Here is a 25307-nt window from a genome sequence, read left to right as displayed (position 1 = left end):
GATTCAATGTGTTGTCTCCTCAATGGGAACAGTGATGTCACCCAAGACTCACGAGAGAAACAGAATGTCTGCCATAGTCTGAAACACAAAGACCATTTCCAGTGACACTTAATGGAAAATGGTTGTCTTTAAACTTCAGTATAATCTGCAATTGAGAATCAACATAGCTTCCGGGGTCTGAGCATTAAATTGTAACGTACAAGTTACCTTTCTTCATTTCTCAAACCATGGAAGGGTCTTACAAGACACGGTAAGTTTTTGCCCTAAACCTTAACTTCGTTTTTTTTTTTCCTCACCCCATCGCAAAAATTCATTTCTACTCACACAGAAAGTATGCCTGAAAAATCACCAAAGAAGTAATTATGTGACTTCACTATTCTGGAAATACTCTTTCAAGGCTCCAGAAAAACTCTATCTTTCATACAGATCATATGGCAATGTTCATATAAATCCTGTGAGGGTTGGCCCCTCATAAGGACAATCATAAAATTAAATACTTTGGGAAGAAAAGTCTCAATTTTTAAAAATATTTTATTTATTTATTTGACAGAGAGAGCAGGAGAGCACAAGCAGGGGGAGCTGCAGGCAGAGGGAGAGGGAGAAGCAGGTTCCCCACTGTGCAGAAGGCCTGATGCAGGGCTCAACCCCAGGACCCCGGGACCATAACCTGAGCCAAGGGCAGATACCTAACTGACTGAGCCACTCAGGCGCCCCTAAAGGAATTAAAATGCCTATACTAAAAATCAGTGGGTAGGTGAAAATTCATCTTTTATCTCAATCTCAAGAACTCACAAACAGTAGAGTAAAATGGAACACAGCACACAGAGGAAAAGACCTGTCCCTGACTTTTCTTTCATCAAAAGTGAAAAACACCAGGATACAGTGTAAACAAAGTCAATTCCATTTAAAGTTTCAAAGAAAAAATCATAATAGCCCAAAGAATGATCAGAAGTAACATTTTATTCATAAATCAAAGCTGCCTTAGAAATTTCACATCACTGTTTCACACTCAAAATCTCTAACCTCAAGGTAAGAATCTCACTTCATCAGGTCATTTTTGATAAATTCACCATATCTAAAAGGAAGCCTGACTTTGTCCATGAGCTTCTGAGTTGTGTGGAAATAATTTTCCTTGAAATCCACAGGCAACAGATTGCATCCTAATTGCATCATTTGCTCTTTGTTTTGAGGGTGCTGGGGACAAATCTGAAGGGCAAGGGAGTTGTATCTAAAAATACTTAACCTGGGGGGCCTGGCTGGCTCAGTCGGTACAGCATGAGACTCGATCTTAGGGTCGTGAGTTCAAGTCCCACAGTGGGCCCACTTAAAAAAAATGAATTAAAACTTCTAAAAAATTTTTAGAAATTAAAAAAATTCAGCCTAATAAAAAATGGAAGCACATGGAAAACAACCACATCCTGACTTTATGATCAAAAAAAGCCCAAATCAGTAGAGAAGTTTGGTTTTTCCCAACATGCAATCTTCACCAATGTGAAACTGTATGTAAAAATTTAAGAGCCCAATCTGAAATCTTTTTAAAAAATAGGAAGAACTCGGGCGCCTGGGTGGCTCAGATGGTTAAGCGTCTGCCTTCGGCTCAGGTCATGATCCCAGGGTCCTGGGATCGAGTCCCACATCAGGCTCCCTGCTCCTTGGGAGCCTGCTTCTCCCTCTGCTTCTCTCTCTCTCTCTCTCTCTGTCTCTCATGAATAAATAAATAAAATCTTTAAAAAAAAATAGGAAGAACTCAACAGAAGGGCAGACACAAACCCAATACAGAAACACTTCAAAGGTATTTGTAAGTAAATGTGCTCTCCTCATACATTCTCAGTTGGGAAGACAGTATTACAAATCTATATCCCAATCCTGTTTAAGGGATTCACTTATAATGGAAGGAATTAAGTCCCTGAATCTACCTAAACCCCAGATCATACTTCCTCTATTGGTGCAAAAAAACCCAATCTTCCTACGCTTATTTGCTTACAATATGCTATGAAAACCTCACTGGGGATTGGATAATGTAAAAATGCTGGCAGTGACCTTGGTACACATTTTAAATATTTTTAATCTGCTTAAATTATAGGTCAAAGGTAGGGTGGGGGCAGTACTCATAATAAATAACAGAAGAGCACTTTATAATCTTCAAAGTGCTTTCTCATTTAATCTTCACAACAATCCCAAGCAGAGGCTGGTGCCCACTGTCCAGATCACAGAATTTTCATGCTGGTAAAGGGACTAACATCCCACCCAATACACTGCGCTAGAAAAGAAGCAGGGGGTCTTGTCCGGTTGTTCCCTATTGTATTCTCAAGGCCCGGAAGAGTACCTGGTACATGGTAGATGCTCATCAACACCTCTACTACATGTTCAAAAAGTCCAATCCAGGGGCACCTGGCTGGCTCAGTTGGTGGAGTGTGTGACTCTTGATCTCGGGGTTGAGTTGGAGTCCCACGTTGGGTGGAGAGAGTACTTAAAAATAAAATCTTAGAAAAAAAAGAAAAAAGCCCAACCCACTTTGCAGAGAAGATAACCCAGTCCAGAAGTACTATGGCACAGCCAGGACCATAATGCTGGCCACCTGTACCCCACACTCCTATTTCCTAAGTCAGGGTGGGTTCTTCCCCCTAACCAGGATGTCACTGAGGCTATAAAAGGGTTTCCCAAACTCTCTCTCAGAACTCACACTGGCATCTCATCATTTTTTATGTTTTCCATAAATCTTTTTAAAGATTTTATTTATTTATTTGACACAGAGACACAGCGAGAGAGGGAACACAAGCAGGGGGAGTGGGAGAGGGAGAAGCAGGCTTCCCGCTGAGCAGGGAGCCCGATGTGGGGCTCGATCCCAGGACCCTGGGATCATGACCTGAGTCCAAGGCAGAAGCTTAATGACTGAGCCACCCAGGCGCCCCATGTTTTCCATAAATTTAACCTGCACACTTTTCCTCCTGTAAGCAGGCATTTAGTTCCTTCTTATTCATCAATCTTCACTTTTGTTCCACAACCCTCTATTATGTATAATAATATGCCCCTATAATATGCATACAGGCAGTGCCTACTCTGTACAAAGGACAGTGCCCGTGGAGGATAAAGCTGAATGAGCGTCAGTGCTCTAAGGGATTTACAGGTTGATGATAATTAAGATAGGCAGTATCAGGAGGGAGACCTGGACCTGCAAATTATGGGAGAAGGGACAGTCTCAGCAGAGGGACCAACGTGAGCTGACAGAACCTGTCACAGGAGCGTGTTCAGGAGAAACAAGTGGTGCATCTGACTGGAAGACATGGTGCAGGATGAGGAGGCCAAGTGATGATTTGGAATCAACCTGTGGAAAGAGCTGAACTTGAGGACAAGAAGCTGCCATGCCATTCCACAAGCAGTTTCTCACTCCCTCCTGACACCTCTCTTTCCGACTGGTCCCATGTCCTCTTTGCCAAAGGGGGGGAAAAAGCACACAAATGATTTGGAGTATTCACCCTATATCCTTATTATGTTCTTTTTATTTGGAAAAGTTTCCTTGGCAGTATCTTATTATGGACAATTTCAGGATCAAGGGTAACAACTGTGGCTCTACACCCACCCAATGGCTCAATTAACCAAGTAACCTTTTACCAGTTAGGATCCCTTTCACAAACTGATGAAAATTTGGACCCTCTCCCTCAGAAAAATGCACTTACACAAAAAATTCAGGAACCCCAGATTAAGAACCTTTGCGCTAGCAAAAATTATACGACAGGCAAAAAAAAAAAAAAAAAAAAAAAAGACTCAGTTACTATTTCTACTACCCAATAGTAATTAGGAGTACCCAATTTCCCCATTCCCATAAGCACAGAATTCTCTTTCTTCTGAGTGACACAGTAATTACCCTTTGTGAATACATAAAATGAGGGAATTTCTCCAAGATTTTTAATTCTTGCCCACTACTGACAATACAGCTTCCATTTATTAGGCTCTACTATGTGACAGGCCCTCTGCAAAGCAGTGGACATGTAGTAAATAATGTTAAAGTCCTATATGCGACAAATAGTTATATCCCTGTTTACGCCTAAGGAAACTGAAGTTCAGAGGGGTCAACCCTGACCTGACTCAAGGCAACCTAGCTGGAAAATGGTACAGCTGGGTTTGGAACTCTGGCATTGTGACTTTCAAAGCCTAGCTATACTGCCTCCCAGCAGAGGTGACCTTGTCACCATATTGATTAGTGGGAGAGATCAAAAGATACTGCCATCTCCTAGTAAGTAAACAATGAAGTCCAAGGGTCCAGCCCAGAATTACACACCCTCTGGGTGCCCAATAAATACTTGCTAAGTATTTATTTGCCCTCAAAGAGAACCCTATACTCCTGACCGGGGGGTGGGGGTGGGGGTGGCACCAACAGTCTTTAAGAGTTCCATGTGTCACAGCCTGAGCTTCATGGTTTCCAACTGGACCTCTCCAGCTTGGCAATGGCCTTAAGCACCTAATCTGTTACACCCTCACATGCAAAGTTTTGCAATATACCTATGAGGTAATGAGATAAGTGAACAGTAAAATTTCACTAAAACATAAAGTTTAAATAATCTTTCCCGTGTTTCTACCCTGTACATCCTCCAAGACTACAGCCATGATACAACATGATAGTTGTTCCCATAGGACTACTAGCTACCATTTCTGAGTACTTATGTTGTGTATCACCAAAAGCCTACTTATTTAGGGCCAGGACCTAGTCATCCTCATCTTTATGTGACCACTGCTCAGCTACTTGGACCTTGGAAAGCAGTGATTATTATTTTAAATATGAAGATGTTTTTTATTAAACAATAAGAACAGATGAAAGCTTAAGAGCCACAATGCCAAGCTTCCCCTCAAAAAAGAACATTTTACACAATTCTCCCTTAGATATTCAACAGTATAATTACTTGCAACAAGAACTCCTCCAAGTATCACAGAAAAACAAAATGCAGTGCCCAATTTAAAACGGTGAAATAAAAGGAAGACAAAATGAGGCCATGGGTCTCAGTGTTACTCTAAACCAGTGGTTCTAATCTTTTTTGGGTCATGGATTCCTTTGAGAATTTAATGAAAGCTACAGATCCTTTCCCCACAAAAAATAAACCACCAACATGTAGCACATACTCTTCAGAGCATCATGGATACTCCCTCAACCCACTCCCTTAAGGATCACAGACCCTCAGTTCATAGCCTCTGCTTAGAATCCACATTTCTAGCCACATCTAACTAGAGGCGATACAAATTCACCAGCCATTTTGTTTTTTAGAGGTCACACTGACATGAAGGGAAATTGAAGACAGAGGTGATGGCTTTACCACTTGCAACATCTTACCACCCATCACAAGGGCCCCTAATCCTCTTGCTACCTGAGTCATGTTATTCAGCCACAGTAACAAACTGTGGGGTGAGGATGTTCTATTTCTCCCAACTAGAATGTAAGAAATTCAAAAGCAGGGACCATATCTGATAGTATTATGTATTCCACCTAGGGTTGTACATATTCTAGATAATTAATTATTGACTGGTTTACTAAAGAACAGATTTAAAACAACCTACACATTATCTCTTAGGATAAAATGAGATAAATTCACATAGTGCAGGTAAAGATATGCTACATAACTAGCAGATTTTTAAATATTTACCTAAATTAGATCCCTGGAGCTTGATATACAAGAAATACAAGAATAAGCCTGTAAAAAAATGTGCTTTCTCATCTCTGTAGTCTTCTTTATGGCAGGGATTTGGCCATCTATGGCATATATGCTGGTTTACAGCAAACTACAGCCACCATTCTTTAAAGGCATGAGCAAAACTACCAGTGAAGCCTGAGAAGATGTGAGGAATACTGCTTCTTGTTGTGGAGCTTTTTTTTTTTTTTTTAAGTAATCTTTATGCCCAAAACTCATAACCCTGAGATTAAGAGTCTCATGCTCCCCTGACTGAGCTAGCCAGGTGCCCCTCCTATGGAGCTATTTAAGAAACATCTCCTGAACATCAAGGATGCTTAGATTCCTGGGTTATATGCCTCCCCCTTTTCTTTTTAAAGATTTTATTTGTTTATTCATGAGAGACAGAGGGAGAGAGAGAGAGAAGCAGAGGGAGAAGCAGGCTCCCAAGGAGCAGGGAGCCCGATGCGGGACTCGATCCCAGGACCCCGGGATCATGACCTGAGCTGAAGGCAGACGCTTAACCATCTGAGCCACCCAGGCGCCCCCCCCCCTTTTTTTTGAGAGAGAGAGAGAATCTTAAGCAGGCCCAGCATGGCATGGGGCTCAGGACCCTGAGCTGAAATCAAGAGTTGGACACTTAACCGAATGAGCCACCCAGTGCCCTGTGGGTTACATGCTTAGAGATAAAATAATGAAAAGCAGAGGCCCTACTTTCAAGGAGCTTAAGATGCAGGTGGAGAGGGGCGCCTGGGTGGCTCAGTTGGTTAAGCAACTGCCTTCGGCTCAGGTCATGATCCTGGAGTCCCAGGATCGAGTCCCACATCGGGCTCACTGCTTGGCGGGGAGTCTGCTTCTCCCTCTGACTCTCCTCCCTCTCGTGCTCTCTCTCTCATTCTCTCTCTCTCAAATAAATAAATAAAATCTTTAAAAAAAAAAAAAGATGCAGTTGGAGAAAGAGAAAAGAAAACAGGCAGTTCGATCACAGAGTAGTAAGTACCACATCAGAGGCAAACTCAGACAAGGCCTGAGCAGTGAGGGTCAGTCAGAGAAGGCTTTCTGAGAGGAATAAAATCTAAGCCAGATCTAAAGAGTTAAAAGAAATTAGTTAAGTTTTTGTTTGTTTGGTTTGGTTGGGGATGGGGCAGCAGGAGAACACCCCAGATAAAAGGAAACAGTATATGAAAAAGGCCCAGAAGCATGGATCTCTGGGAGATCTACAGTCACTCAACATGGCAGAATACTGAATTTATTTATTTTTTTAAATGATTTTGGTTTTGGTTTATTTTTTTTAAGATTTTATTTATTTATTTGAGAGAGAGAGAGAGACAAATATAGCGACAGCACAAGGGAGAAAAGCGAGTGTGAGTGGGGAGGAGAGGGAGAAGCAGGCTCTCTGCTGATCAGGGAGCCCTATGCGGGGCTCGATCCCAGAACCTGGGATTATGCCCTGAGCTGAAGGCAGACGCTTAACTGACTGAGCCACCCAGGTGCCCCTGGAACACTGAATTTAAGGAAAAAAGTGGACAGAGACAGGCAGAGCTCCTGGAGGGCACTTATATAAACCAAATTTATGTACGCTTCCCCCTTCCTAAAGTCACAGCCCTCAAATGCTCTTGCTCTTCTTGGCTTAAACAAACAAACATACATACATACACACACGCAAACCAAAACTAAACAACTTATTTTGGAATGACTTTAGATTTACAGAAAAGTTGCAGATTACAGAGTTCCCATATCCCATTCACCAGCTTCCCCTAATATTAACATAACCAAGGTACACGTGTCAAAACAAAGAAATTATCTTTGGTACGAAAACTAAACCAGACTTTATTTGTATTTTACCAGTTTTTCCATCAATTCTCTTTTTTGTTCCAGGACCCAATCCAAGATTCCTACATTCCACTTAATTCAAAGACTGAAAAATTCCTTCCTTTACCTCTAAGTACCATAGATTTATCATTTACCATCCCTCTCTCCCATCTCTATTCCTCATCCCCCAACATCACCAGCCCACTCTGAAGGTAAAACACATCATTTCAGAACAGAATGGAAGTTACCAATTCAGATGATCTAAAATAGGAAAAACTGTTAGGGATTAAAGGAAATTTAACAAAAAATGAAATCAGTGACATCTTTACATAGGAAAGATGCATGCACACTCACACTCACACACACACACACACACACACACACACACACACATTCACAAAAAAGAACTTGGCTTAAGGTGCTGCTTCCACTATAGAAAAGAAATTCAAGCAGACCCATTTCTGCTTACTCAAACTTGCCCAGCAAGTAATAAATCCCTTTAATTTCTTTTCTTCAATACCCCAACCACCCTTAGGAGTCAAGCCAAAATCCCCTGAACGCCCACTCATCCTCAAAACAAAATGCTGGCAAAATCATCTGGGCTACGGAAGAGGAAGAAAGATGATTCATCCTCTTTCCTAGATTTTCACTAAGAACTCTTAAGCATTAGGACAGAATTCCATTATGTCACAACAGTCTTTATAAAGGCACTTGACCAAAATTAGTCATACTTGTTTCTGTTACATTTATGACCTGCATTCTAAGCCTCCATCTCCTAAAATTCCCAAACCTGCAACAACCTTGATTAATGTTGATTTCTAGAGGGGCACTAGCTTGCTCAGTCAGAAGAGCATGTGACTCTTGCTCTCGGGGTCATGAGCTCAAGCCCCACACTAGGTGCAGTGATTACTAAAATAAATAAATTAATTTAAAAAAAAAAGTTGATTTCTAGAATTGAAGATGAATCCTGTACAGAAATCACTGCAATGTCAATGAAAACTGGCAATTTTTTTTCTACAATTAAAACACAATTGTTAACAATGGTTATCCTTGGAAGGTAGAATTTAAGGAATATTTTAACTTTCCTTACTATTTCAGCCATTGAGAGTTACCCGTCAAACATTCATCAAATACATCAAGGAGCATGGTCCTATGCAGAGTTAGGAGAAACAAGAAAAACAAAAACAAACTCTATTTTGTAGAGCATATAGTCTAGATCTGTACTCCCCAGTACTTTGGCTATCTAAAGTTTCACCAAAATTAAATAATATTTAGGGGCACCTGGGTGGCTCAGTCGGTTAAGCGTCTGCCTTCGGCTCCGGTCATACATGACCCCAGGGTCCTGGGATGGAAACCCAGGTCAGGCTCCCTGCTCAGCGGAAAGTCAGCTTCTCCCTCTCCCTCTGCCTGCCGGCTCTGCCTTACTTGTGCTCTCTCTCTACCTGTCAAATAAATAAATAAAATTCAGGGGCGCCTGGGTGGCTCAGTCGGTTAAGCGTCTCCCTTCAGCTCAGGTCATGATCCCAGGGTCCTGGGATTGAGTCCCATATCGAGAGCAGGGAGCCTGCTTCTCCCTCTCCCTCTGCCTGCCGCTCTCCCTGCTTGTGTGCTCTCTCTCTCTGTCAAATAAATAAAAATCTTAAAAAGAAAAGGAAAAAAAAGAAAAATTCAATTTCTCAGTCCCACTAGCTACGTTTCAAGTGGAAACATAAAGAACGGTGCAGAAAGTTTTTTTTAAAGATTTAATTTATTTATTTGAGAGAGAGAATGAGAGATAGAGAGCACGAGAGGGAAGAGGGTCAGAGGGAGAAGCAGACTCCCCACCGAGCAGGGAGCCCAACGTGGGACTCGATCCTGGGACCCAGGACCATGACCCGAGCCAAAGGCAGTCGCTCAACCAACTGAGCCACCCAGGCGCCCCAGAAAGTTCTATTAGACAGGACTGATCTACAAAGAAGCCTTAATGCTAATTTAGATCCTGGAAATAGACAGGGAGGGTCTGGGAAAGGTTTCTGAAAAGATACGTATATATTTGAAATGGGTATTAAAGTGAACATTCCAGGGGCGCCTGGGTGGCTCAGTCGTTAAGTGTCTGCCTTCGGCTTGGGTCATGATCCCAAGGTCCTGGGATCGAGCCCCACATCGGGCTCCCTGCTCAGCAGGAAGCCTGCTTCTCCCTCTCCCACTCCCCCTGCTTGTGTTCCCTCTCTCGCTGTATCTCTCTCTGTCAAATAAATAAAAATCTTTTAAAAAATAAATAAATAAAGATAAAGCAAACAGGGCGCCTGGGTCGCTCAGTTGGTTAAGCGACTGCCTTTGGCTCAGGTCATGATCCTGGAGTCCCGGGACTGAGTCCCACATCGGGCTCCCTGCTCGGCAGGGTGTCTGCTTCTCCCTCTGACCCTCCCCCCTCTCATGCTCTATTTCATTTTCTCTCTCAAATAAATAAATAAAATCTTAAAAAAATAAATAAATAAACTAAAGCAAACATTCCAGGCTGGCTAGTGACAGCACATGACGCTGGCCCTTCCCTGAATCATGCAATACCAAAATTTCCAGGGCAATTCCCCAAAACTCAAAAGCAAAATACTTCAAGGAGGCATTATAAAAATGAATTGGCTTTGATTTCTATTTTGCTGAGATAAACTTAGATGAAAATACCCTAAAATGAGAAAACCAGAGGATGAAGTCCAATTAGGACCTCACTAAAAAGGAGGAGGGAAAACAGAACTGGAATTCACTGCCAGATCATTCTGGAAATCTTTAACAGGTAAGCTAAACTAAGGATCAAGGGGACAAACCAAAGAATTCACTATGCTCATCCAAATACCTTTCAGTGGGAGAAACATTTCCCAATAATCGAGGTCAATATGTGAATCGAAGGTGATAAACCCGAGAGAGAGAGAGAAAGCAAGCATACACACACAACCAGCCCAGTGGAGAGCTGTATAACAATTTGGTCCTTTGCGGATGGGAGGAGGGAAGTGTAACCCTCTGGTCTCTGAATCTCACTACACTACCTAGCATGCGCTGCCTCAGTTTCCTCATCCATAAAATGGATACAAGGAGAGTACCTATTTCTGAGGGCTATTATGCGGATTCCTTGAGTTACTACATGTGAAGTGCATAAAACAATGCCTGGCGTATGGAAAGGACTAAGGAAGCACTGACTGTTACTACTGCAGGAGTTTCTGAGGACCTAGCTTCACTTGGTAGAAAGGAAAAGGATTTCCCTAGGGGTGAACTCACAGGGAAGAGGGATGTTGTGCTGTCATATGAAGAGGTGGGGCAGTCTGAAAAGTCCAATCCGTTCCAGGTTGAGCAAGTTTTGTAGACACCTTCCAACCCCATCCTATGGGCTATTAAAATGCCCAAAGCCATGGGGACCAGGTGCTAGAACTTCAGCAAGGTGTAGGATTTAGCTGTGGACCCCTGATATACTGACTTAGTATTATCAGTGTTCAATTTAAAAAAAAAAAAAAAACTCTCTCGTCTGCATAGGTAGACTACTCTATCCTTCATTCAGGCATTAATCAGGCACCCATGACAAGTCAGGCACTTTACAAGGCAACAGAAAAGCAATAAAGGTTTTTAAGCAAGGGAAGGCAACAGTCAGATTTTTGTTTAGTACTCGTTAAGAAAATAAACAAGGGAGGGGGCGCCTGGGTGGCTCAGTTGTTAAGTGTCTGCCTTCAGCTTAGGTCATGATTCCGGGGTCCTGGGATCGAGCCCCGCATCGAGCCCCGCATCGGGCTCCCTGCTCAGCGGGAAGCCTGCTTCTCCCTCTGCCTCTCCCTCTGCTTGTGTTCCCTCTCTCGCTGTGTCTCTCTCTGTCAAGTAAATAAATAAAATTTAAAAAAAGAAAAGAAAAGAAACAGAGAGGAAAGGATGCAGAGAAGGATACCTTGTAAGAGACTTCTGCAATCAAGCACAATACCTAACCTCTTGGATTTCCCAATGGATACAGTACTGTGGATTTCACTTAATTGGCTCCCAATGAATACTTAACTTCCCATTTGAGAATAACAATCCCTATCAATTTAGCATTTACTATATGCCAAACATTTCATTCATTACCTCAGTTTCTCACAACAACCCAGTGAAGCAGATATTAGTATCTTTATTTTACACATGAGAAAACTCAGAGAAGGCTCAGGGAAGTCAAACAGCTTTGTTTAAGGTGACACAATAAATGGAGGAGTGGGATATGAATGTCTGTCTAAATACGTACCCACACATTACTGGTGCTGGCCTGTGGCAAAGTTTCCCCCAGCGTACATAAAAATGAGATCTAGAAACATATATCTACAAATGCCCATATGTGGTTGCCAAATTCCTTGAGAAGGGCTACCTTTTATTCTGATAATGGATCCTAATTTTTATAATAGCAAGGAGAATTTCTCATTTTTTTAATGCCCTCCTTGGCAAAACTACAAATTAGTAAATTTGTATGTGTTTTCCCACTACCACATTCAACTGGTCTATAAAAGCCAAGTCCAGGAACCACTACACTAATAATGGCATTTACATAGCATTTACCATGACCCAGGCATTATTTTAAGCTTCTTAAATATACCACCCGTTTTAATTGCAGTGACTCTGGGAGTAGACACTACTATATTCCCCTTTTTATAGATGAGGTGCCTAAGGCACTAAAGTTTAAGTGTCTTGTCTAAGAGCACAGAGCTGGGAAGAGGGAGGACCGGGACTCAATGGGAGGCCGCCCCTGTGCCGTGGTTAGAGTACCTGAGGCTGCCTTCCTAACCCTGTGGAAAGCAAACAGACCTCAACCACTGCTACTGGCCTATGACCTATAGCGTTTAGATGTGTGAGACACTTACTGATAAGAACCTAAAACTGACTGCTACCTGGGGGCAAGTTACAAGATAACACATCAATAGCAAGCGCTGCTCTGCTGAATCAAAATACCAGCGTGCTGCCTTTGTAGCCTCTAATATGCTGTTTTACCTAAATGCTTTAATTAACCAAATTGTTCTCTTTCATTCTCCCAGAAAATTGAAAGGCCTTCCAACCTTCCGGGGCTTCCACATTCACTCTTGGCATTTAGTTCTCAAAGAAAATCTAGAATTTCAACACAAAATTCTTTGTGGTAGGCAGAGTTAAATTCTTTAACTTAAGAATTTAAGTTAAAATAAATGACTTGTCCAAGGCAACAAAGTTGGTAGGAAGCAAAATGGAAACTGACAGCAGAAAGGATTCTTTACGAGGCTTGAGGAATCCCATGAATCAAAGACTGCAGAGACTTTTTTTTTTCCTGGTTTCCCTCTAAAATGCATACCTTTAATTCAACAAATATTGTGTTCCTACCGACATGTTCTAGGATAAATGTGGCGGGTTCACAGAATAAATGGGGGGAACAAAACAAAAAAATCCTGTGGCACCTCCAAAGCGATTCAGCAATTTCTTCCTGATGTCTGAATGTAAACCCCCTCACATTTCAATTGAACATCAGGTCTTCTGGTATTCTCCCTCATGAAAGAATATAAATAAGTGTGTGATTGCGTGTGTGTATGCAAACGTTTTGTTAATTAACAACAAAAACAAACAAGGTAAAATCTTAAATCTCCAAATTATTCCTTATTCAAGATAATACATGAACTTGGACCACGTTCTTAAAAAGTTCTTTCTTGGGGCGCCTACTGGCTCAGTCGGTGAAGTGTCTGCGTTGGCTCAGGTCATGATCCCAGGGTCCTGGGATTGAGCCCTGCACAGGGCTCTGTGCTTAGTGGGGAGTCTGCTTCTCCCTCTCCCTCTGCCCCTTCCCACTTGTGTGTGCGTGTGCTCGCTCGCTAATTAAGTAAATAAAATTTAAAAAAAATTCCTTCTCATAATAAGATGAAATCTATCTTCCAAGTCAAGGTCTTCTTGGGTTGAAATGTTTGGTCACACCTAATTCTTTAAGATAAGATCGGGGGAAAAAAAAAATCAGGCCACTGGCCTTCTAAATTTTTTACTTTCTGGTACCAAAACAGGGTGTTCCTTGTGTTACCTGTAAGGGAAGAACTGCTTTTGTTGGGGCGCCTGGGTGGCTCAGTCTGTTAAGCGGCTGCCTTCAGCTCGGGTCATGATCGTGGGGTCCTGGGATTGAGGCCCACATCCGGCTCCCTGCTCAGTGGAGACCCTGCTTCTCTCCCTCTCCCTCTGCCTGCCACTCTGCCTACTTGTGCTATCTGTCAAATAAACAAAAAAATCTAAAAAAAAAAAAAAAGAACTGCTTTTGTTTTAATAAACGGCATATAAACTCTCTGAGGGAGGAAGAGGCAAGTTATGTATAACTAGTACTCTCAACAGTGTCGACACCCAAATATTGGTTGAATGGAGAGGAAAAAGGAAAAACGAAACCTGTCTCCCTGGATCTCCATCCTCCGGAGCTACAAAGTACAGGTTTGTTCCCTCTTCTGCTCAACAGCCCTAAATTATTTACATCTTAAAAGAATTTTGGTTCATAAATGGGAAGATAAGAGTAAGGCATGTCCATTCTTGATTTTGACCAAGAAAAAGACAAAATAATATACTAATGGATTCTCTCTCTTAAAACAAGCATGGGAGGGAGGGGGCACCTTGCTAAAAAGAGAACTGAGGGGGTCAGCTATGCTAGGGGCCACAAAGTAGACTTCAGTTCTCCTCATCTCTGGGGTGTACTCAATTCTATAAAGTGTATAGCATGCAGCAGGAGTCAGTATAGAGCCAAGGCTCTGAACCATGCTGCCTCTGGAACCTACTAGATGCGTGACCTTGGGTAAGTCCCCTCTGGAAGCCTCAGTTCCCTGGCTACAAAATGAAATACTACCTACCTCAGAGGATTATTGTGAGGAGGAAACAGGGAACACTCAGCAGTCTCCTGATACACAATAAGTATATCATTGCTATTAACTGGTAATGCCGCTAATTCAATTATTGTCCTAAGAAAGGGTGACTGCATTCACCTTCAAAGGTACTAGAGTCCAACAGATCTATGACTAATTTCTTGCTTTTTAGCTCAATTTTTCCTTCATGTGTTTATAATAAACACCAAACATAATACAACCATACAGCCCCCCCAAAAAAACACCCAAAGCAAAACAAAACAAAAACACTTTTGTTAAAAAAAAAAAATACTAAAATCATTGTGGAAAACTCAGGAAAAAATTTTTCACTCAAAATTCTACAACACAAAGATAAATACAAATAGCACTTTGGCATGTTTCTTTTACTTTTTCCCCCATATATATTTTAAAATAACTGGAATCATAGTGTTTATAGTTCTATATCCTGCTTTTTTCTCATACTTAATTTTATTTTCTGTGTACTTTCCCATGTCAAGAATTCTCCAAAAAACTTCCTTTTTAAATGACTCCATACTTTTTCCATAAAGCAACCATTCCCCTAAGATTAAAACATTTAGATTGCTTATTTTTTATACACATCACTATAGCTAACATCTTTGTATACAATCCTGGTCCTCATCTTTATTTCTTGGCCCATATAAATTCCTATAAGTTGATAGAGAATTTTGTATCTTTTAAAATATTGCCAGACGGGCGCCTGGGCGGCTCAGTCGTTAAGCGTCTGCCTTGGACTCAGGTCATGATCCCAGGCTCCTGGGATCCAGCCCTGGCATTGGGCTCCCTGCTCCGCAGGAAGCCTGCTTCTCCCTCTCCCGCTCCCCCTGCTTGTGTTCCCTCTCTTGCTGTGTCTCTCTGTCAAATAAATAAATAAAATCTTAAAAAAAAAATATTACCAGGGAGCCTGGGTGGCTCAGCCTGTCAGGAGTCTGCCTTCATCTCGGGTCATGATCCCAGGATCTTGGGATCAAGCCCTGCATTGGGGTCCCTGGTCAGCGGGGACCCTGCTTCTCCCTCTGCTGCTTCCCCTGCTTGTGCTCTCCCTCTCTCCCTCTAATAAATAAATAAATAAAACCTTTAAAAACTAAATACACAATAAAAATAAAACATTGCCAAAATGCTCTCCAGAAAGTTCACACCAAGTTTTCGTGCCTGACAGTCCTGATCGTACCACCAGCAGTGACCACTACCTATTTCTTTTTAATTCCCAGCAAAGAGAGACACAAAAACTCTGGAATTACAACACAAATAGGAAAGATCTGTTATTAAAAGAATGCTTTCGTCACTTGTGGTAATTTGTACCAGGTCACTATTAACCCATTTTTTTTTTTTTTTTAAGATTTTACTTATTTGAGGGCGCCTGGGTGGCTCAGTTGGTTAAGCGACTGCCTTCAGCTCAGGTCATGATCCTGGAGTCCCGGGATCGAGTCCCACACTGGGCTCCCTGCTCAGCAGGGAGTCTGCTTCTCCCTCTGACCCTCTTCCCTCTCGTGCTGTCTCTCATTCTCTCTCTCTCAAATAAATAAAATCTTTAAAAAAAATTTACTTATTTGAAAGAGAGAGAGACAGGGAGAGGTAACACAAGCAGGGGAGTGGGAGAGGGAGAAGCAGGCCTCCCACTGAGCAGGAAGCCCGACAAGGGGCTTGATCCCAGGACCCTGGGATCATGACCTGAGCCGAAGGCAGACACTTAACCAACTGAGCCATCCAGGCGCCCCCTATTACTCCATTCTTGATCAGATATGTGACCTTGAACAAACTTGGAAAAGTTACAAATATCATTCTATACAATTCACATCCTACAGTAAAATCAGGACTTAAATGCCTCCCACATGGAGACGCTCAAACAGTTTTCAACTTATTAAGAAGTGTGTGGAAAAGGAAATGATGCCCCATCATATAAAAGAGAGATTTGGACAATATGTAGAAAATTCAGAAATGTACACTTTCAGATTTATGTACTTTTCTCCATGTAAGTTGCACCTTAATTAAAAAAAAAAAAAAACTTAATGAATCATGGAACACTACATCAAAAACTAATGATGTAATGTATGGGTGATTAACATAACAATAAAATTTTAAAAAACTTAAAGAGGATCTGTACGGAAGAAAATATATGTATTTCTTGTATTCACACAGAACATGAAATCACAACTATTTTAGCTAATGCTGCCATTTATAAGCCTTTATGGCTGCTGGCTAATGCTGGGCATATGCCAACAGCAGAGACTCACTGCCTGAGCACTGAGAGGCCTTTTTCCCTTTTTCCTCATTTACCAAAGGTTTTATCTGCATTCCTCTAGTGACTGACCAATCAGAGGGAAAAAAATCTCCGAGAAGTCAGCAGCATTCAAAAAGTATTCAATTATTTCAGGCCATTAGAAATGGTATCACAAAAGCAGCATCCACCAGCTTTCCACCTACAAACTTAACATTTTTGGAAAATAAAGACCTAGTGATACTTTTATCACCAAGCATTTAAAGTACACTACTCCCAGTGAAATAATTCCCTTGAAGTAAAAGCCACTCTAGTTAAAGATGCAGATTTCGAGAATCTAACAATCTTGTATTAATGCAGTACTGGCTTTCATTTGTACACAATCAATTTGTTACTGAACAAAGAATCCTTTTTAATTGCCCATGGCAATTAACAGTAATCATTTTCTTTTGTCTTATTCCTAACTAGCGCAGGCTATAATAGATGAAACCATGATTTTGACCTTTCTTTTAAATGGAGATGGGGAGAAGTACAGTGCAACTTTTTTTTTTTTAATTTTTTACACTTCCGGAGGCTGTTAGCTGTAGCTGGCCAGCACACTTTCACTCCAACATTATTTTTGGGTTTTTTCAACCCAATATTATTTAACAACTTTCTGATTCATGAAAAAAGCATTGTAGTGAGTTCCACACAAATAAGTCAAGGGGCTAGGTGTAGTTTTGTCTACACATTTCTAGTTGCCTAGAGAATTTTCTCAATTGAAAATTGTCAATTAGGAGCCACTCAGATACTTTTCTACTTACCAAAGAAAATATAGACTTAAGGAGTCATTACATGACCAAATAGGTCTATCTTACTATATTATTTCTTTTGGACAACTTATATATATATACGAAATATATATACGTATGTACGTGTACACACACACACACACACACACACACACACACACGTGTTATACCTGGGTTTGAATCCAGGTCAGAAATCAAATGCTCAACTTTTTCAACATGCTGGCTAGATAAGCTGGTACCTGGGTCTATATATTCTTTTTCAAAATAGTGTGCCATAGAACAAACTCTGTGCTCAGTAGTCTGTGAATACGAAAGCCTTTAAGACTATTAATATGGGGATGCCTCTCAAGAACGCAGAAATTCATCAGAATAGTCTATTCAACATATACTTCCCTCAACCCACCTTATGTTATATAAGGCTAATCATTCACAACTGACTATAAATTCCTTAAGGAGATGAAGTATAGCTTATTCTTATATCCCAGAGAAATAAGGCAGACTAATAAAATAAACACAGACCTTGGAATCAGACAGACACAGATTCATAACATAGCTCTCAACCTCTCAGCTGTGTAACCCTGGTCAGGACACTTACAATATTATGTATATTTGAGGATTAAATGCTGACTAGGAGGGCATGCCCTCTGAGAGTTTAAAGCCTAAAAATGGCCATTATAGTTGGTGCACATCTCTCCACCCACCTACCCCCCAAAAGAGAAAAACAAAAAGGCTTTGGCACCTGTTTGGGTTCAATCAACTTATGTGTAGTAGTGGGGGGCCTACTACAAAATACCTACAAGGTATTTTGCTAGGTGTGACAGGAAATAAGAGATACATGACAGTCCCCACCCTCAAGGAGTTTACTATCTGGAGAGAGGAAAACAAGTATGATTAGCTATAAAATAAGGCAGAATGGAAACAGACTAGTATAATCCCTCCATTTTTCACACGAAGAAACCATAGCCAAGAGAAGTGAAAATGATTTGGCCAAAGTCATACAGCTAGTAAGCAGCAGAGCTGGGGCTAGGGCCTGAGTTTCTTCATTATCAATTCAACATTCTTTACACCATAGGAAGCTGCCTCTCAATTGTTCAAATTTGATTTCCAACTACAAATTGCCACCATAGTGACCAGCAAAGGGACATTTTCCAAATAAGAATGCATAGACACTAGGAGAGCAAAAAAAGTATGAAATACCACGGATGCATAACGCAACAGTCACAACTGCCACAAATTTCATAAAATGAAAATACTCATTTCAATAAAGGAAGATGAAGGAGATAGGTACGTCTGGCTATTTTCAACTAAAGTAAATATTACTTTCCTGTGATGATGGTTCATGGCTGAAAGTACCTGGTTCTCTACTAATATATCAACTTAATGGTTCATCTTAGCACCAAGAGACTGGCAGAAATCCCTTGGACAAACAATAACTTGAAACAACTAAATGAAGCAAGAAACAAATAAATGAAAATTAGACTGACAAATGCCAAAAGTTATTTTCAAGAATTCTTCATAGACAAAACCTCATTAAAGCATTGTATCAAATATTAAATAGAAATAAACTTTCAGGAAGATGAACATGAGTGATTTGTTTGCATTTCTTAATACCAGCAATTCAAGGGCTATTCAGACACTGCTATTTAAGAGCCTAGGTCAACAATGACTCAGCTTGAAAGATTCCATATTGCTTTTAAAAGAGGTGTATGGTTTTAGTTATGTAGTGAATACAATCTGGATGCCCCTTCCCCCCAAATTATAAACTAATTTTCACATGAATGGCTGGAAAAGAGACAATGTTTATGTTTGAAAAAAGTATACAACAAAGGCAATCCAGTTCATTTTACTGCATTCCCCAGAGAAAGGGCACTTACCCCCAATTCTGGGCTACAGGATTTGATTGGAGGGGGGGTTGAGGGGGGATGGAGAGGTTAAGAGTAGCACCAGGGGTCCAGTCCCAGTCCCAGCTCTAACTTGGTTTGTGGTCCAGGACAAGAATCTACAACCAGAGCTGGACAGCACACTAGATTTCAGACTAGGAATGTGAAACCCAGAGAGGTGAAGTGATTTATTCAAGGTTCCCACTAATTAGGTTAAGACCAGAAGATCTGCGTGTACTTCCAATACTGCTTCAATTATGACGGGAAACCTGTTACCATGCCCCATGCAAGTTCATTTCCCCATCTGTAAATCAGGAGGCTAGACTAGGCACGGGTTTTCAAGTTGTGTTGTGTGTCCAAGTTGTTTCAAGTTATTGTTTGTCCAAGGGATTTCTGCCAGTCACCTTCCCTCTTCAAGTAAAGAATCTCCAAGTTATGTATTTCAAATAATGCGAAAAAGAAATTTTAAACAACTAGACTAGATGGTCAATAAAATGTCACATCGACTGGGTAATTTAAGACACCTAGCTGGTGAAGGACAACAGTCACAGCAGATCACAGGAAGGCCCTGCAGGAAGCTCAACACCTCTCAGAAGGCCCCCACAAACTGAAGATGTGAAAGCAGAAGATACCAGAAGGAGATGGACAAACACTCTCACCATGTCAATCTCCAACTGTATTGACCTGCTGTGTCTCCCTGTCACACAGAGACTGCAGAAACACCTATGAAAGCTGTAGTTTACGGTCATCTGTGAAACCCTCACTCCTCCCAGGCTGTCCTTTGCCAAAAGCTACCATCAGGCCCATGGACAACCTCTTCCGTGTAACTCGTATCAAGAAGCATGACTCTTCTGATTTTTTTTTTTCCACTGTCCTAAATGCTTTGGCCTTCATCATGCTAAGAAAAAAGAGAAGATGGGTAAGGGAAGGGGGACATGGTCAAAAGAATAGTTTAAAAAAAAAAAGGAAGAGAAGAACTCTGATTACACTAGTATTACAGAGATTTTCTCGGCACTGCAGGAGCCCTTGAAGACCTGTTACTACATAGAAAACAGTCATCTACTGCCATCTCCTGCTCCACACCCCACCCCCGACTGGCATATTAACTGTTCCAGAAGGCCAAGGCTACCACCTCTGATTTCTGTAGCACCCAATTCCATCATGAAAGCAAATGCTGACACTGAAGTTGAAGCCTCTGCTACCATCAGAGAAATCTGACAATCTTTTTAACACCAGTTACCAGTTTAGGAAGAAAAATCATCCCTTTGTTCTTCTGTCTCCTCTCTTCCTATTATGTAAACTTAGGCTTTGGCCATGCAGAAACTTTCTGTGCTGCCCATGACGTTAAAACTCTAAAACACAAATTTAAGCAGTACTGCACACACAACTGCCTTAACTAGCTAACACTTTCCCATTAAGAATAAAAAACAACTATTTATACCAACATGGAAAACATAAACTCTAAAATAAATTCAGAGACTGAGTCATGATTCACAAGGCCAAAATTCAGAAACGAATGGAAATCAACAGAAAGATGAACCAAAATTCTGTAAGTCAATAATGGTGTGTGTGTGTGGGGAGACAATAATGGTGAAGATACATGCTGTAGATACTTAAAATTACCAGACTCTGTCAGAAAATTTAAAGTCCTAAGAACTCAGAAGCTAAAGGAACCATATGATCTATGATCTAGCCCCCTTTATCATAGACAAGTACCCTAACATTTGATGAGTCAATGGTCCAATTCTGTAGATAACAGTGAATGCTTTTTTATTTCAAGTGTTCACACAACTATTTCTAAATAAGTGCTGAAGTAAACAAAGTTTGATCATAGCTCAGTTAAATAAAGTCCTTCCAGTAAATGCTCCTTCACAGCTGGATGGCTGCTTTAATATGCAATTGCCCTAGGCCACAGGGGGAAAAAAAATCAGGCTTTTGATTTACTTAAGAAATAAAATAAATAAACCTAGAACATGCAAAGGTTCCCTCTCCCAAGTTAAGGACAGAGAATGGTTAGATGCCTTTTCTGTAAAAAAACAAAACAAAAAAAAAAACACCTCTTTCTCTGAATAGATTTCTTAAACCCCACCCCCAACATAAGATCACTGAAGAAAAAGCTCCAAGAAAGGTAGCTAAGGTACATTTCTCAGGTAATAAGACCAAAAATCCTTTCGTATCAGCCAGTTCCTGGCACCCTTTCCTCACTCTACCAAATCAGGTCACTCACAAGGCTTGGGGACTGTCAGGGCCCACCCACATACTTCTTGTACACCAAAGAGCTCCCCCACCCGCCAGCATGGATCTGCCCAGAGGCATTCAACTCCTGTGGCTGGGAGCGCCTACAACACCAGAGGGCAGAAATCTGAGTGACATTTGGCACTCTCTCTTTCAACAAACAACCGCAACGGGCTTTCCAAACTCAGGCCGTAATCATTTTGAAGACCAGGAAGCTGGAGCCTTCCTGGGGCAGAGGTGAAAAGAAATAAGCCCACCCTCCCAAAGGTCACACTGCAAACCAGAGGCCATTAGGGAAGAAGGCAAGACTACAGCTTCTGCAGCCCCAGAGCAGTAAACACCAAATGGGGCTATTACCCCCGTGGGATTGGGGAGAACTTGAGAACTAGCATTTCCCCAGCCAGAAGTAAAACAAAAATAAGACTGTCATGGGGGGGGGGGGGCAAAAAAGCACACTTTTAAGTTCTCCTAAGGGGTACTGGCTTGGAGGTGGAAGGGGGGAGAGAGTACAACTGTCTTTTTACAACAGCTCAGAGAAGGAGGGAGGGAAAGTGAGAAAGAAAGACCTGTGAGCAGCTGCACTCTCCTGTTCCAAAGGACACAAAGCTGCAAAGTCCAGGGATCTGAAGGGGCTGGGGAGCAAGATGGGAAGGAGGAAAAAAAGGCGGGGGCAATGGAAACAGACCTACCCCCTCACCATCACTAACCTTGGTAGAAGTAGGGAAAATGGGGGCGACAGTCCCACTCCAGACAGCAGTAACCAGCCAACCACCCCCCACCTATTTATTTACCCAGACCTCAGGATCCCTGGGGATAAAACCCTGAGGGTGAGGGTGCCCACTGAATCTGCAGTCTAAACCAGAGCCTAGAGAACCCTAGGCCCAACCCAGCCCCTTCCCCTCCAAAGCTGAGGACTGGAGGCTAGAGGAAGACAAGCCTCAAGAGGGGAAGCACTCAGTGGGAATGGGCGGGTCAAGAATGGAGAGCTGGAAGAAGCAAGCCTGACAGGAACCTAATGGGAAGAGAAGGAGATTGGCAGGACACAAAGGGGAAAAAAAAAAAAAAGGTGAGGAAACAAGTCAACGAGGAACAGAATTGGGAATTGGGTATCAAAAGGGAGGGAGAATCTATCCAAGAACTGAAATGGCTCCAAGAGGGAGCTGGGGGGGTGGGGAGGCAGCCGGTGATAGGAAGGAATGGTTGAGAAGATATCCCTACTACTGGGCAGCACTGGGAGAAAGAGAACTCAAAAGGGAGCTAAAAGGCAGGACAAAGGAGGGAGAACAAATACAAGAAAGGGAAGAGCGGAGGTTGAGGGCTGAATCAAAATGGTCGGGGGTGGAGGAGGTCAGGTGGAAAACTTAGAATTGAGAGAGACACAGGTGGGATGCAATCACCAGAAGACCAGAATTAAAGAGAACCACTCCGACAGGGAACAGCAAGAGTAAAGCTAAAATGGGTCAAAAAGACAGGTGGGCAAGTGGACAGCTCCGAAAGGGGCAGAGCTGGGAGAAAAACGTTAGAGCGGATGGGGCACAGCTAACAAATGCAAGAGCAAGTGCAGAAAGGATCTGGGGCAGGTCTATGAGATGCAGCGAAATGGGAAGGAGAGGGGGCGATGGGTCAGAGAAGTTATCAAAGATTCAGTGAGGTAAAGGGCAAGTCTAAGGAGGGCCAAAATGGAGAGGAGAAGACTTAGAGAAAGATGAGGCTGGAAACAGTTCTCAAGCAAAGAAGAACGGAGAAGGAAACACGTCAAAGAAAGGGGGAGCAAATGAATGAGACAGTTCAACAGTACCAACGAGAAGGTGGAGAGGAGAGGAAACCGCAAGGAGAACACTGGGCAGCACTGAGGCTGCGGACAGGCTGAGTTAGGTCAGAGAAGTGAATGGCAGAAATGAGAGCTGCAGGGTCATAGAGGGGCGAGGAGGCTGCTTCATGGAAGGCAGAGTCGGAAAGCAAGCAGGTTAGGGGGGCACAGCAAGATCTGAGATTGGGCAAAGGGCAGATCGGGTAGGTAGAAAGGTCTGGAAGAGAAAAAAAGGGTCTGAACGGCAAATGGGAGCAAGATCTGAGAAGGAGAGGAGGTGAGCATGGTGCATCCGAGTCCGAGAAGGGGCAGGGGACTGAAGCGAGAGGCATGCAAGGGTCGGAGAGCTTAGAGGCATCCCGGGGGTGCAGCAGGTTCCGCGAGTGGGCAGCAAGGCCCAAGAGGGAGATGGAATTAAGTCCAAGGAGAAGACCTAGGGGCAGCAGTGCCAAGATGAACAAGGTCTCGGGTGGATCTCCAAGAAGGTGGAACCGCAGGTCCTAAAGGGACAGTTCCTGGGGGTGCACCAGAGGACGGATAACAGTAGATGGGTCAAAGAAGGGAACAGATCTGGAGGCTGGTGAGACTGGAATTGAAGAGGGGGCAGGCAGGCGGGTCACGAATCTCAAAGTGAAGGTCCAGAATTAAGAGATGCAGAAGGATCACTGAGGAGGTGGGTCCCGAGAGCACTGCAGAGTCCATGAGGGGCGAAGCGCATTACTGAGGGGCGGAAGAGGGAAGGGGGAGGCGCAGAATTAGGAGCAGAGTGGCTTAAGTGAGGAGGGGGTGGCCGAAGCGGACACCGAGATCCCAAACGGGTCGGAAGGTAGGGGCAGACGCGGGGACAGCAGGGCTGGGGCGAGCAGGGACAGGTCCGAAGGGCGGGCGAGCCCCGCGGGCCGGGCCGCAGCGCGAAGCAGCGGGGCCAGCGGGGCCCGGGGGGTTGGGGGGCCGCTCCCTCCCCTCCCCCTCCGGCTCCTCCATTGTTCGCGGGCTCCGGGCCCCGCCGTCCCCGCCTCCCCTTGGACCCCGCAGCGGGGCGGCGCCCGGCCTCGCCGCCGGGGCCCGCGAGCTCGCGCACTCACCAGCTGGGCGCCCTCAGCGCGGCTCCGGCCTCCAGGATCCCAGCAGCGGCGACGGCGGCCCCGGCGCCATGTTCTGCTGCTCCTCGTCCAGCGGCGGCTGAGGCGGCGGCGGCGGCGGCTCCGGCGGCGGGGGGCCGGGCGGACCCTCCCTCGCGGGCTCCCTCCTCCGCCTCCTCCACCTCCTCCTCCCGCCGCGCCGCGGCTCTCCCTCGGGGCGGGGGGGCGGGGAGGGGAAGGGGGGAGGGGCGGGAACCAGGGGGAGGGCGGACCGGCCTCGCTTGCTCGCTCCCTCCCTCCTTCGCAATGGCGGCGGCGGCGCCTCCTTCCTGCAGCCGCCGCTCCCGCGCGCGCGCGCTCCTCGCTACTGCGCGTGCGTGGCGTGCGGACCGTTGCAGGAGGATAACGGCCCCTGGGCGCGCGCCGCAAGGGGATAACCGGCGCCGGGCAGCAGACGAAGCGAGGGCGTCTAGGCGCCCAAGGGGCTCAGTGCCACTACCGCGGTCTCTGGCTGGGAACGGGCGCGGAGGCCATAATGCGCGTGCGCCTCAAAGAAATGCCGCTACTGCGGTGGCTGCGGCGCGAGACAGCACCAGGCAGCCTGCGCCCGGGCAGAGGGAATGGGATGGGCAAGTGCGCGTGCGCGGGAGGGACTGCCTGGCGCGAGGCGGAGGGAGTGGCCCGCGGGAGTAGCGCGCGCCCTCGCGCGCGCCAGAGCAGCCGATCCCCTCCTGGCGGGGGCTCGTGGAGAAAGCGGGAGGGGAGAGGCATGGCCCGGCTTTGGGGGCGGGGGCGAAGGGCGCGATCCCGCTCGCGCGGGACCTGACCAGCCAATGGGACGCAAGGGGAGGTGGGTTTGCCGCGCGAGCCTCAGCCCCTGGGATAACGGAGGAGGTGAGATGGAGCGACGTAGCGTGGGGCGGTGGGGAGGTGCTGAGGAGAAGGGAGAACACCCAGCGAGGGAGTTGATTGGGGAG

General features: G+C 44.0%; 1 protein-coding gene across 1 annotated transcript in view; it reads right to left on the bottom strand.

Moving 5' to 3' along the window:
• Positions 1–24935, bottom strand: part of ARHGAP35 (Rho GTPase activating protein 35) — a 124557-nt gene extending 99622 nt beyond the window's left edge. The window contains exon 1 of the mRNA XM_027617449.2: positions 24334–24935. The gene's annotated coding sequence lies outside the window, so the exon portion shown is untranslated. The remainder of the gene's footprint in view (positions 1–24333) is intronic.
• Between the last annotated feature and the right edge of the window lie 372 nt (positions 24936–25307).

Source organism: Zalophus californianus, chromosome 17 (assembly GCF_009762305.2).
Source record: "Zalophus californianus isolate mZalCal1 chromosome 17, mZalCal1.pri.v2, whole genome shotgun sequence".
Classification (NCBI taxonomy): Eukaryota; Metazoa; Chordata; class Mammalia; order Carnivora; family Otariidae; genus Zalophus; species Zalophus californianus.
The sequence above is the reverse complement of the archived record's forward strand: the minus strand, read 5'-3'. Positions and strand labels throughout refer to the sequence as shown.